Genomic DNA, 14,015 nt, shown 5'->3' on the forward strand with positions numbered 1-14,015 from the left:
ATGTCATATAGTCCAATAGACGTTTAGTTAACCTGTTTCCAGGTAATCTGTCTATATGTCCATAAAACTTCATCCGCCTCTTCCTGATATCTGCCTCGATGTTTGATATTTTTTCGGTTGTCTCGGTAGTCTGCAGCCTGTATCCATCTTGTGTGTATCGTGGTCCTAGGATTTTTCTAATAATTTTTCTCTCTACTTTCTTAATTTCGTGTAAATCTAATTTTCTATTCAGGGAGAGTGTTTCACTTGCATATGTGACTGTTGGTTTGATGACTGTGTTGTAGTGTCTGATTTTAGTGCCTTTTGATAGACATTTCTTGTTATATATATTTTGAATAAGTCCGAATACTTTCTTGATTTTCTGTAATCGGTTTTTTTGTGCTATTTTCTCAAGTCCTGTTGGTTCAATAACTTCACCGAGATACTTAAAGTGCTTGACTCTAGTTATTTCACCATACTTTGTTTTTAGTTTCGAAATATCTAATTTTGAGCAGATGAATTCTGTCTTCTCAAAGGAGATTTGCAGGCCAACCTTCTCAGCACATTCTTTAAGTGTCTCAATTTGTTTTACTGCTGTTTCTTCACTGTCAGTTATAATTGCCAAGTCATCTGCAAACGCTAAATAAGGGATGTTCAATTTTCCTTTACCTCTTCCTAGTTCAATTGGCTTCCAAAAGCTTTGTTTCCTTAGTGTTACTTCCCACTCTTTCATAACTTTGTCCAAAACTATATTGAATAATAGTGGTGAGATCCCATCTCCTTGTCTTACTCCTGTTTTAATTGAGAATGGTTCCGAAATTTCCCCTCTGAATTTAATTTTTGATTTGGTTTCTGTTAGTGTTTGTTCAATTAGTTTTCGGGTTTTAGTGTCTAGGCCTCGTTCTTCGAGAATGTGACATAGAGACTGTCTGTCTATGGAATCGTATGCCTTTTTGAAATCAACGAATGTGCAGATTATTGGTTTTGACCTGATTGCTTTAATCTTTAAAATAGTTTTAAGGTTGAATATCTGTTCCGGGCATGATCTATTAGGACGAAAGCCTGCTTGGTAGTCTGAAATTGTATGTTCTAGTTGTTCTTGTGCCCTCTTTAGGAGACATGCAGATAGAATTTTGTAGGTAACTGGTAAAAGTGAAATGCCTCTGTAGTTGTTTACGTCTGATCTCTCTCCCTTTTTGTGCAATGGGTGAATTAGTGCACACTTCCACTCCTCTGGGATATTTTCTGTCTGCCAAATTTCTTTGATGATGCTAGTGATCTCTTTTAACGAATTTGGACCAAGGTTTTTCAGTAGTTCAGCTACAATTCCATCTTCTCCCGATGATTTATTATTTTTGAGTTTTCTAATGTGACTATAAATTTCTTCTTGAGATGGTGGTAGTGAAGTCTCATTCGTGTGTTCTGGTTGTAATCTGGGGAATCTTGTACTTGGTTGTGGGCAATTTAGGGGTTGTGAGAAATATTTAGCTAGTTCTTGGCAATTTTCTTTGTTAGTTAGTGCCAATTTTCCATTCTGTTTCCGGAAGCAGAGATTTTGTGGAGTGTATCCTTTGATTTGATTTGCGAATATTTTATAAAAATCTTGAGTGTTGTGGTTCTTAAAGTTTTCTTCAATTGTGTTTAGCTGTTCATTAAGGTATTTTCTTTTAGTTTGTCTAAGTATTTTAGCTGTTTGTTTTCTCACTTTGAAAAATGTTTGTTGTGTTGTTTCTGATTTGTCACAATTGTAATTTAAAAAGGCTTGTTGTCTCTCTTCTAATGCGTTATCACAATTCGAATTCCACCATGGATGCTTGGATATTTTCTTTAATGGAATCAAATCTCTTGCTTTCTGTATAATTTTCGTTCGGAAATCTTTCCAGTTGTTTGTTGGTTGTTTATCCCATGCTTCTGTAATTTCTGATTCCTTGATATTTTTCAAGTCAAATTTGGGAATTAGTGGTGATTTCCTTTGGCGTTTCCTTTTTGGAGTGAATTTAATTTTAACTCTGGTAAGGTAGTGGTCAGAATCTATATTTGCCCCTCTGCGGACTTGAACGTCGTGTATTTCTTTCTGGAAGTCATAGGAGATCGCAACATGGTCTATTTGAAATTCACCAAGCTGAAGGTTTGGTGATCTCCATGTTTTTTGTTTCTTGGGGTCTTTTCGAAGTGATGTTGTCACGATTTTTAGGTTGTTTTGCTGACATAACTCGATGAGTCTCATGCCGTTCTTGTTTGTGAATTTGTGTGCAGGGTAATTACCGACTGTTTTTTTATATTTCCTCTCTTTGCCAATTTGCGCGTTGAAATCCCCTAGAAGAATTTTTACATCCTCCTTTGGAATTTTGGACATTTCAGTTTCGAGTTTTTCCCAAAATTTTTCTGTCTTCTCCGGTTCTTTTTTGTTGGCAATGTTGGTAGGTGCATGAACATTAATAAATGTATATATTTTGTTGGTGTGCTTGATTCGCATGGTCATTAGTCTGTTACTGATTTGATTCATGTCTATAACAGAGTCAAGGGTGTCCTTATTTACAATAAAAGCCATGCCAAATATTGCAGCTCCTTTGCCAATTTTCTTGTCTGTTTTACTTTTAAAGATACGGTAATTGTTGTAGTCTATTGTTTCTGAATCAGTGAATCTGGTCTCTTGGAGAGCAAGGATTTGAATTTTCTGTTTGTTGAGTTCTGTTGCAAGATTATGAAGTTTGCCTGTCTGAATTAGTGTCTGAATGTTAAAAGTGCCAATAAATGTATGGGACTTTCGTGGACGTTTACTAGAGAACTCCGACTTTCTCTGTCGTACGAGCCCAAGCTCCCCAGAATCCGATAGCTTGGTTGTCGCCACAGGGCGAGTGGATTGGCCACCTGGGGTAATATTAATTTTACTTGTACGAATCATACTGCTTGTAATTAAGTTCCAGCTAATGCTGGGTAGTTAGAACCAGGGATTGTTAGTTCCTGGAGCTTGGTGTTCAGCCGCACCTCACATGGTGAACAGACGCTGGCCAGAGTACCGGTGGTTGCCACACAGACGTGTCTGGGCTTTTCAATATGCTTTATCTTGTTGATAATGCTTGCCTCTTCCGCCAGTTCCGCCGTACCGATGATCTTCATCTCCGTCTTCACTACCGTTGAGGTCTTCGCCGTATCCCTGGCAAGGGACCCTCACAAGGTACTATCACCCGGGCCAGGTGAACCAAGGTTTTTGTACGAGGTGTTACTCCTCCCCCTCCTCCTTTTACAACCGGGCTTGGGACCGGCTTAGGCGGAGTTATATATATATATATATATATATATATATATATATATATATATATATATATATATATATATATATATATATATATATATATATATATATATATATAAAGAAAATTAACAGTGAAAAGGACAGTTGCTACTCACCATACAGCAGAGATGCCAAGTCACAAATAGGCACAACAAAAAGACTGTCAGAAAGTGAGCTGTCAGCCACAAGACCTTTGTTGAAAATCAAACACAACACAACACACACACACACACACACACACACACACACACACACACACACAAAACCACACTTTCTGGCAGCTAAAGCCAGACTGAGAGTAGCAGTGCATCGTGTAGAGTCAACAAGGTGTTTGGGGTAACGAGGAGACTGAAGCAGGAAGGCAATGGGATAGCAGGATAGGGGTGGGGGATGATAAACTGCTGCTTGTGGGAGTGTGCAGAGACAAGGTGGAGAGAGGGCAGGGGAGCTAGGTGCAGTTGGGAGGTCAGACAGATGGTGGGGTGACGGAAAAGGAGAGAAGTAAAACAACTGGGTGGATTGGTGGAATAGAGGGCAAGTGTAGTGCTGGAAAACAGGGAAGGGGCTGGATGGGTAAGGACAATGTCTAACGAAGGTTGAGGCCAGGAGGGTCACAGAAACATAGGATATATTCCAGAGAGTGTTCCCACCTGTGCAGTTCAGAAATGCTTGTGTTGATGAGAAAGATCCAGATGCCACAGGCTGTGAAGCAGTCACTGAAATGAAGAACATCTTGTTGGGTGACATGCTCAGCAACAGGCTCAGCTTGGCCATAGTTTGACAGTGGACATTCACGCATACAGACAGCATGTTGATTGTCATGCCCACGTAAAATGCAGAACAGTGGTTGCAGCTTAGCTTGTAGATCACATGACTGGTTTCACAGGTATACCTGCATTTGATGAAATACGTGATGTTTGTGACTAGACTGGAGTAGGTGGTGGTGGGCGGATGTATGGGACAGGACTTGTTTCTAGCTGTATTACAGGGATATTAGTCATGAGACAATAGGTGTGGGAGCAGAGGTTGTGTAGGGATAGGTGAGGATATTTTGTAGGTTCTGTGGGCGGTAGAATACCTCTGTGGGAGGGGTGGGAAGTATAGTGGGAAGGATACTTTTCATTTCAGGGCACGATGAGAGGTAATCAAAACCCTGGCAGAGAATGTAATTCAATTGCTCCAGCCTTGGGTGGTACTGTGTCTTGAGGGGAATGCTCCACTGTGGCCAGACAGTGTGACTTTGGAAGGTTGTGAGTGACTGGAAAGATAAGGCACGGAAGATCTGTTTTTGTTCAAAGTTGGGAGGATAATTACGGTCTGTGAAGGCCCCAGTGAGAACCTTGGTATATTTCGAGTGGGACTGCTCATCACTACAGATGCGATGGCCGCAGGTGGATAGGCTACATGAAGGGGACTCCTTGGTATGGAATGGGTGGTAGCTGCCAAAGTGGAGGTATTATTGGTGGTTGGTAGGTGTGATATAGATAAGAGGTACTGATGGAGCCATCTTTGAGGTGGAGTTCAACGTTGAGGAAGGTGGTTTGTTGGGTTGATCCAGATCATGAAGATGTCATCAGTCAATCTGAACCAGGTGAGGGATTTGGGGTTCTGGGTGTTTAGCAAGGATTCCTCTAGATGGTCCATGAATAGGTTGGCATAGGATGGTGCCATGTGGATGCCTGTTGCCATACCCCAGATTTGTTTGTAGGTAATGCCTTCAAAGGAGAAGTAATTGTGGGTGAGGATATAGTTGGTTGTGGCAACTAGGAAGGAGCTTGTTGGTTTGGAATCCATTGGGCATTGGGAATGGTAGTGTTCAATAGGGGTAAGGCTATGGGCATTAGGGATGTTAGTGTAAAGGGAGGTGGCATCAGTAGTGATAAGCAGGGCACCATGTGGTAAAGGAACATGAACTGTGGAGAGTCGGTGGAGGAAATGGTTGGTATCTTTTATATAAGAGGGTAGATTGTTGGTAATAGGATAAAAGTGTCAGTCTATGAGAGTAAAGATTCTCTCAGTGGGAGCATAGTAATTGGCCACAATGGTGCATCCTGGTTTGTTGGTTTTATGGACTTTAGGAGGCATGTAGAAGGTAGGAGTGCAGGGAGTGGTAGGGATGAGGAGACACTGGACATCCTGCTGGATATCTGGTATAGGTATCTGGTATAGGGTCAGTGTAGCAGGGTTAGTTGGTGGATGAATCTGGCAGCTGGCAGAGTCCTTTTGCCAGGTAATCCCTGCAGTTCAGAACAACAGTGGTGGACTCTTTGTCAGCAGGTAGGATTATAAGGTTGGGATCCGTTTTTAGGTGGTAGATTGCTGTTCTTTCTGCAGATGTAAGGTTAGTTTGCATGTTGAGGGATTTGGGGAAAATTAACAGGGGTGATTTGGGGGCAGTGGGGGTGGATCACTGTTAGATGGAGAAGTGGACTGAGTTGGTCGTTGGTTGAGTCTTATTGGTAGAGTAGGTGGCGAAAAAGTGTCTCCACTGTAGGGTCAGGGAGAAGGAGAGAACATTTTATATAGGTCCTGCGTGATTGAATTTGGGAGTGGGTCAAAAATTGAGGCCTTTGCAAAGGACTGATACTTCTGTGAGGCTAAGGCATTTGGAAGAAAGGTTCATGACTTTGTTTTTGGTCCCTTTAGGTTCTGGATTCTGTGTGGTGGTGGTAGGGAGTTTTGGAGGGTGGGGCAAATGTAGTAGATCTGCGAGACATTGTTTGTCAACTATGAGGGGACATGGGGGAGGTGTTGAGGTTGTTGTAGAGGTGGTTGATTGTGGAAGTCCAATGCAGGAGCAAGAAGCGAACATGGCGGAGAGTTTTTTGAGGTGGCCTAGTTCCTGGAGGGCAAGAGTTTGTGTGAGTTATGGGGTCCAGGCATTCGGGATTGCATAGCAGAGGAATTTTATGGATGGAGAGAAGATATTGCAAGGAGGTTTGTGCCTGATTGATATGGTTTTGTAGGACTTTGTTAGTGAGGGTCCAGAATTAGCCGAATCTGAACAGACAGAGTTCATTGTGGAAGGAAGTGTGACAGCAAGAGAGGGGTAATTTGTTGGTAAGGCCATTTTGGGGGATTCCATGAGCCAAGAAACAACACAGGAACAGTATACGGGAGTGCGTTCTGGCCATAGATAAGGAAACTTCTGTATTGATGCAGATGGAAGGAGCAGGGATCCATGATGGTGGCCAAAAATGCATAAAAATGTGCATGTAATGTAGAACTACATCAAACAAAATGCACAAAAATACACCCAACCAAGAGGAAAAAATCACAAAAAGGATGAAGTAAGGGGAAACAAGATGAAATCTTATGGAGTAGGCCGATAGTGAAAGGTGAAAAGCAACTGAAATTGGCATGAAGACACAATGGGATTGAAGAAAAATTAAATAAAAAGATTGTAATGTGGGCTGCATGTCTGTGGGCAGATAAGTGTGAAAAAGAGGTATTGCAGATGTGATTAGAAGAGGTGAAGTTAATAAGTGCAAACAAGAATAGAGAGGAAAAGGAGTGACGAATGGAGAAGGGGTTGGTTGGATGAGATACTAGTTAGTGTGACACAGGAAAGACATGGGCAATAACACACAAAAATAAGTGAGAGTGACGCAGGAAGAATGATCAATTAGAAGGTATGGATTAATGATATCGGTGGGACTAACATGGGACATGAGATGCTGCACCAACAATCAGTATGGTCTTGTAGCCATCTGTTGTGCGTGGCCGAGACATTTGATACAATGTTGTTCGTAAGTAGAGTGTGGAGTGCAGTTTTAAAGGTGACAAGAGAAACACAGGAAAGAGGAGAAAGATGGATAAACACTGAGTATAGTAATGTATTAGAATAACAGATGAAAACGGCACAGGGTTACGGGAGGGAAGAAAAGCCATGAGGCAAAATCAAAAAATGGGAAATCCATGGTGGAATGTAACATTATTATGAAAAGTATAGTTGCTACTCACCATATAACGGAGATGCCGAGTCGCCAATAGGCACAACAAAAAGACTGTCTGAAAGTGAGCTTTCAGCAAACAAGCCTTTGTTGAAAATAGACAAAACAAACACACACACACACACACACACACACACACACACACACACACACACACACACACGCGCACACACACACACACACACACACACACACACACACACACACACACAACTCACGCACATGTAGCCACAATCTCTGGCAGCTGAAGCCAGCCTGCGAGCAACAGCACATGGTGAGAGAGGCTACTGAGTGATGGGAGTAAGGAGAGAGCTGGGACAGGGAGGGAGAGGCATAACAGGGTAGGGGTGGGGGATGATAAAGTGCTGCTTGTGGGAGCATGCAAGGACGAGGTGGAGAGATGGTAGGTCAGGTAGGTGTAGTCGGGAGGCTATACGGTGGATGGGGGGAGGGATAGCGGAAAAGGAGAGAAGTAAAAAGACTTGGTGTGTTGGTAGAATAGAGGGCTGTGTAGTGCTGGAATGGGAACAGGGAAGGCGTTAGGTAGGTGAGGTCAATGGGTAATAAAGGTTGAGGCCAGGAGGATTACAGGAATGTTTAAATTATCTGTGAATGGAGACAAAATGCCCATGGCCTCACCTCTGATGGTGTAGGATAAGCCTGGTGGGAAGGATCTTGGACAGGTTGTCTCACATATCAAGGCATGACGATAGGTAATCAAAGCCCTAATGAAGGATATGGGTCAGTTGTTCCAGTCCAGGGGAGTATTGGGTAATGGGGGGGGGGGGGGGGGGTAATTCCTCTGTAACTAGTTCTTGGGGGTGGTAGAAGGATTTGAGGTGTGTGGGGATGTGGCATGGGAAATCTGTTTTCAGGCTATGTGCGGGGGACAGTACCTGTCTGTGAAAGCCTTTATGGTTCTGGGCAAGAGAGTAGCCATCACTTTAATTACGCCATCCCTGGGTGGCTGTGCTTTAGGGGAAGGGATTTTTTTGGTGTGGAAGCGATGGCAACTGTTTAAATGCAGGTACTTTTGGTGGTATAAAATAAGCAACTTTACTTAAATATCTCACGAATTATGCTTGTCACTACCTCCCAATTTTAATGGGAATTTTCTAGGGTGTGAAACAGTGGGGAGACTTAAGGGGGGTAGGATGTCAAACGGGCCGACTTGGAGCAGGAGAGCATCACAGGACATTTTAATTTCCACTGTCTATACTTTTACAAATAAATTCATAAAACTTTGTCAGCTTCACCAGGAAGGATTCAGGATTCACACTCATTGAGGTGAAAGCTCGAAAACATAACAAAATAATTTTTTTAATGTGTGAAATTTCATAATTTTTTCACTTACTAATGGCTGCATTTGTTGCTATAGGTACACTTTTCTTCATAAGTTAGAGAGATTCTTCGATGAATTTTGCACAGCATACATACCATACTTACAGGTGTATTAAACTCTAGAATTTATTTAATTTATGAAAAAACGAATGATCTGTTGTATTTTAAACTTCATGGTTAGAAAAAACACAAATTTTGTAGTTAATTACCTCAATTTTTACCACAGTTTTTAATAGATTTGGAAAATTTTAGAGTTTCATACACCTTAAGTATGGTTTGTATGTTGTGCAAAATTCATTGAACCATCTCTCTTACTTATGAAGAAAAGTGTACCTATAGCAACAAATGCTGCCACTAGTAAGTGAAAAAAATGATGAAATTTCACATGTAAAAAAAATTACTTCGTTATGTTTTCGAACTTCCACTGCTATGAATGTGAATTCTGAATCCTTCCTGGTCATGCTGACAAAGTTTTATGAATTTATTTGTAAAAGTATAGACAGTGGAAATTAAAATGTCCTGTGGTGCCTCTCCTGCTCCAAGTCGGCCCGTTTAACATCCTACCCCCCTTAATTGCAATGCATCACATTTTTATTTAGCATCTTCCTAAAGTATCTGTATTTCTGACTCCTACAAAACAGCATCTACGGAATGACAAGCAAGGCAGAAATTCAATGAAACTTTTTGAAGTACTGCATTAAGTTTTGTTTTAGAGCAACGGGACAGTTCTTAAAGCCGTACTTAATGAATGCATTATAGGAATCTTTGTTCGCAGTTTCAGAGGCAATCTCTTGTTTTCACACATAGACCTCTACAAAAAACAATAAACTCTGCCATATTTTTCGTTGTACTGAATCCATGTAGATGTTTTTATCCAGCGTTTTTGTGAAGTCCTGCCCCAATGGCTGCCACTTTCAGTACCACTATCATTTTTTGTGAAATTACCAGAAATAGTAACAGGGATTTCATTGTCACAAGCTGCCAAGGATGGATCACTTCTACTGCCACGTGCTGTCGACTCGATATCACCATCACAATTACCAGTTGAAGTCCTTTTGTATTTCACTATATACTCATCCATTTTAACGATTTTGACATGCAAGGCACGAAGACACAATATAATTCCAAGCACAGATGACACATTTCAAGTAGATCACAAACTAACGTTTAGTGGTGTGCACATTCTGACTTCGGACTACTTCGTTGTTTGTTCACTTGTTGAAGTCTGGAAATTCAAATTCAGGATAAGTTACAGTACATCCAACAGGATTCTCAAGGGTAAAAAAAATCTCTCACTGTCTGTTGTGTTTCGTGATTGTTGCAGAGCCGCAAATTCAACCACAAAGAACTTTGCTAAGTTGTTTTAAGTACTGTCCATTTACTGAATGTTTTAGCTAGGAGAGATGGGGCACTCTTCACAGCAGGTATGTTGGCTCACTAGTAACATATGTGGCTGTATCAAAAGGTTATATTAAAAGAAACTGCTATTTAAATTCATACTTCACAGTATAAATGTTCTCATCATAGCATACTCAACTGGCTTCATTTCTAGTTATTTAATACAATAATAATAATAATAATAATAATAATAATAATACAGACATTAGACCATTCTTGCATAGACCACCAAATAACCCACAAGTCGAAACAACAATAAAAACTATCAACACAATCATACACAACAAAATAAATGAAAACACAACTATGGAAGAGTTACAACTACTGGTTTATATAGGAGCACTCACTACGCTAAATATACACACTAGGCAGAGATCAGAACCAACCAACACACAGAAGAAACCCACAAAACCAGCATGGCAACACAGGCTACAGATCAAAATAGAAAAACTGAGAAAAGACATCGGACAGCTAACACAATTTATAAGAAATGAAATCTCGGAAAAAAAACGAAAAAGGTTAGGTAAAATCTCACAACAAGAAGCGACAGAGCAATTAGACGAAAAGAAGCAGAAATTACAAGCATTAGCCAAACGACTCAGAAGATACAAAAAAAGTGAAAATAGAAGGAAACAAAACCAAACATTCAACACAAACCAAAAGAAATTTTACCAGACAATAGATAACACACACATTAAAATAAATAATCCACCAAACATAACAGACATGGAACACTTCTGGAGCAACATATGGTCAAACCCGGTACAACATAACAGGCATGCACGATGGATACAAGCAGAAACAGACACATACAAGATGATACCACAAATGCCTGAAGTGATAATTTTGCAACATGAAGTCACCCAAGCAATTAATTCTACTCACAATTGGAAAGCCCTTGGAAATGATAAAATAGCAAATTTCTGGCTAAAGAAGTTCACCTCAACACATTCACATCTAACTAAATTATTTAACAGTTACATTGCAGACCCATACACATTCCCTGATACACTTACACACGGAATAACATATCTGAAACCTAAAGATCAAGCAGACACAGCGAACCCAGCTAAATATCGCCCCATAACATGCCTACCAACAATATACAAAATATTAACTTCAGTCATTAAACAGAAATTAATGACACATACAACACAGAACAAAATTATAAATGAAGAACAAAAAGGCTGTTGCAAAGGAGCACGAGGATGTAAAGAGCAACTGATAATAGATGCAGAGGTGACATATCAAGCTAAAACTAAACAAAGGTCGCTACACTACGCATACATTGATTACCAAAAAGCTTTTGATAGTGTACCCCACTCATGGTTACTACAAATATTGGAAATATACAAAGTAGATCCTAAATTGATACAGTTCCTAAACATAGTAATGAAAAATTGGAAAACCACACTTAATATCCAAACAAATTCAAATAATATCACATCACAGCTAATACAGATTAAGCGTGGAATATACCAAGGAGACTCATTAAGTCCTTTCTGTTTCTGCCTTGCTCTAAACCCACTATCCAACATGCTAAATAATACAAATTATGGATACAATATTACTGGAACATACCCGCACAAAATCACACATTTGCTATACATGGATGATCTAAAACTACTGGCAGCAACAAATCAACAACTCAACCAATTACTAAAGATAACAGAAGGATTCAGCAATGATGTAAGTATGGCTTTTGGAACAGACAAATGTAAGAAAAATAGCATAGTCAAGGGAAAACACACTAAACAAGAAGATTACATATTGGATAACCACAGCGACTGCATAGAAGCGATGGAAAAAACGGATGCCTATAAATATCTAGGATACAGGCAAAAAATAGGAATAGATAATACAAATATTAAAGAAGAACTAAAAGAAAAATATAGACAAAGACTAACAAAAATACTGAAAACAGAATTGACAGCAAGAAACAAGACAAAAGCTATAAATACTTATGCCATACCAATATTGACCTACTCATTTGGAGTAGTGAAATGGAGTAACACAGACCTAGAAGCACTCAATACACTTACACGATCACAATGCCACAAATATAGAATACATCACATACATTCAGCAACAGAAAGATTCACATTAAGCAGAAAGGAAGGAGGAAGGGGATTTATCGACATAAAAAACCTACATTATGGACAGGTAGACAATTTAAGAAAATTCTTTCTAGAACAAGCAGAAACTAGCAAAATACACAAGGCAATCACTCATATAAATACATCGGCTACACCACTGCAATTTCATAACCACTTCTACAACCCTTTAGATCACATAACATCAACAGATACGAAGAAAGTAAATTGGAAAAAGAAAACACTTCATGGCAAGCACCCGTATCATCTAACTCAGCCACACATCGATCAAGACGCATCCAACACATGGCTAAGAAAAGGCAATATATACAGTGAGACAGAAGGATTCATGATTGCAATACAGGATCAAACAATAAACACCAGGTATTACAGCAAGCATATTATTAAAGATCCCAATAGCACAACGGATAAATGCAGACTTTGTAAACAACAAATAGAAACAGTAGATCACATCACAAGCGGATGTACAATACTAGCAAATACAGAATACCCCAGAAGACATGACAATGTCGCAAAAATAATACATCAACAGCTTGCCTTACAACATAAACTTTTAAAACAACACGTTCCTACATACAAGTATACACCACAAAATGTACTGGAGAATGATGAATACAAATTATACTGGAATAGAACCGTTATAACAGATAAAACAACGCCACATAACAAACCTGACATCATACTCACCAATAAAAAGAAGAAATTAACACAACTAATCGAAATATCCATACCCAATACAACAAATATACAAAAGAAAACAGGAGAAAAAATTGAAAAATACACCCAACTGGCTGAGGAAGTCAAAGACATGTGGCATCAGGATAAAGTTGACATCATACCAATTATACTGTCAACTACAGGAGTCATACCACACAATATCCACCAGTACATCAATGCAATACAGCTACATCCAAACATATATATACAACTACAGAAATCCGTAATTATTGATACATGTTCAATTACCCGAAAGTTCCTAAATGCAATATAACACACACCATACAGTTAAAAGGAAGTGACGCTTGATCAAGGTCCGCGTCACTCCATTTTTAACCGAACTTAACGTCTGAGAAAGTGAAGGAAATAATAATTAAAGGTTACCGCCTTCAGTTTATGTTATTGATTTAAAAAGTGGCATTCCCTTAATATTTGATTTTTTTTTTTAGAAAATGGTCACTTCACTGATACGCTATATGTCAATGTGGATTTTAATTCCTACAAATTCAGTTAGCCATTTGTTTTAAAATAACCTTTTTACAGTGCTGTATTACAAAAACCAGCTACCCATCAATGTGGTGAGCAAGTCAATTTTAAAAGTAATGTAAAGAAAAAATAATACTGCAGTTTTCAGTGAGGACCGCTGTGCATACTCACTCAAATTTTGGGGTTTGCTTGAGCAACCAATCATACCTACGTAGCCTATGTAGCATGACACTGCACTTTAGTAACAGGATGTGTCATTTTGTTTTGGTTTCTCTAATGACATGCTGTGCTACTGTAGTATGGGGATTTCATTGTGTGCCATAAGTGCAGGCATTTATCTACAAACCAATAACCAAACCAAAATTAATTATGTAATATTATTTTTTGAGGTCACACTTGAAACTTTATGACTTACCCTCGTATGTTGCATTGATAGTGTGTGTGTTTTTGTTTGTATGTTTCACCTTTATGTTTCATATTTGTATTTTGTTCACAATACATCATTTAGTTTGTGTATGTTCACATCCTAATGATCATTTGATTTTGCTCGGAACACGTTACTTACTTGATCTGGTGGAGACGGCACTGCAGTGTGGACCTGGTGGAGCAGCGATGCAGTGTTTCAGGGAGGGGATTGGACTAGCTCAGATTGTATTGCGTGCTAGACTCATACACATCTGGTGTAGCTGATGATTCGTATAATATGATTTGTTGGTTTTTGCAATTTTTTTA

General features: G+C 39.4%; 1 protein-coding gene across 1 annotated transcript in view; it reads left to right on the forward strand.

Annotated features, from left to right (window-relative positions):
• LOC126465405 (integral membrane protein GPR180) overlaps positions 1-14,015 on the forward strand; it is a 73,543-nt gene that overhangs the window by 12,626 nt on the left and 46,902 nt on the right. The gene's annotated exons all lie outside the window — the stretch shown is intronic.

This window comes from Schistocerca serialis, chromosome 1, assembly GCF_023864345.2.
Source record: "Schistocerca serialis cubense isolate TAMUIC-IGC-003099 chromosome 1, iqSchSeri2.2, whole genome shotgun sequence".
Taxonomy (NCBI): domain Eukaryota; kingdom Metazoa; phylum Arthropoda; class Insecta; order Orthoptera; family Acrididae; genus Schistocerca; species Schistocerca serialis.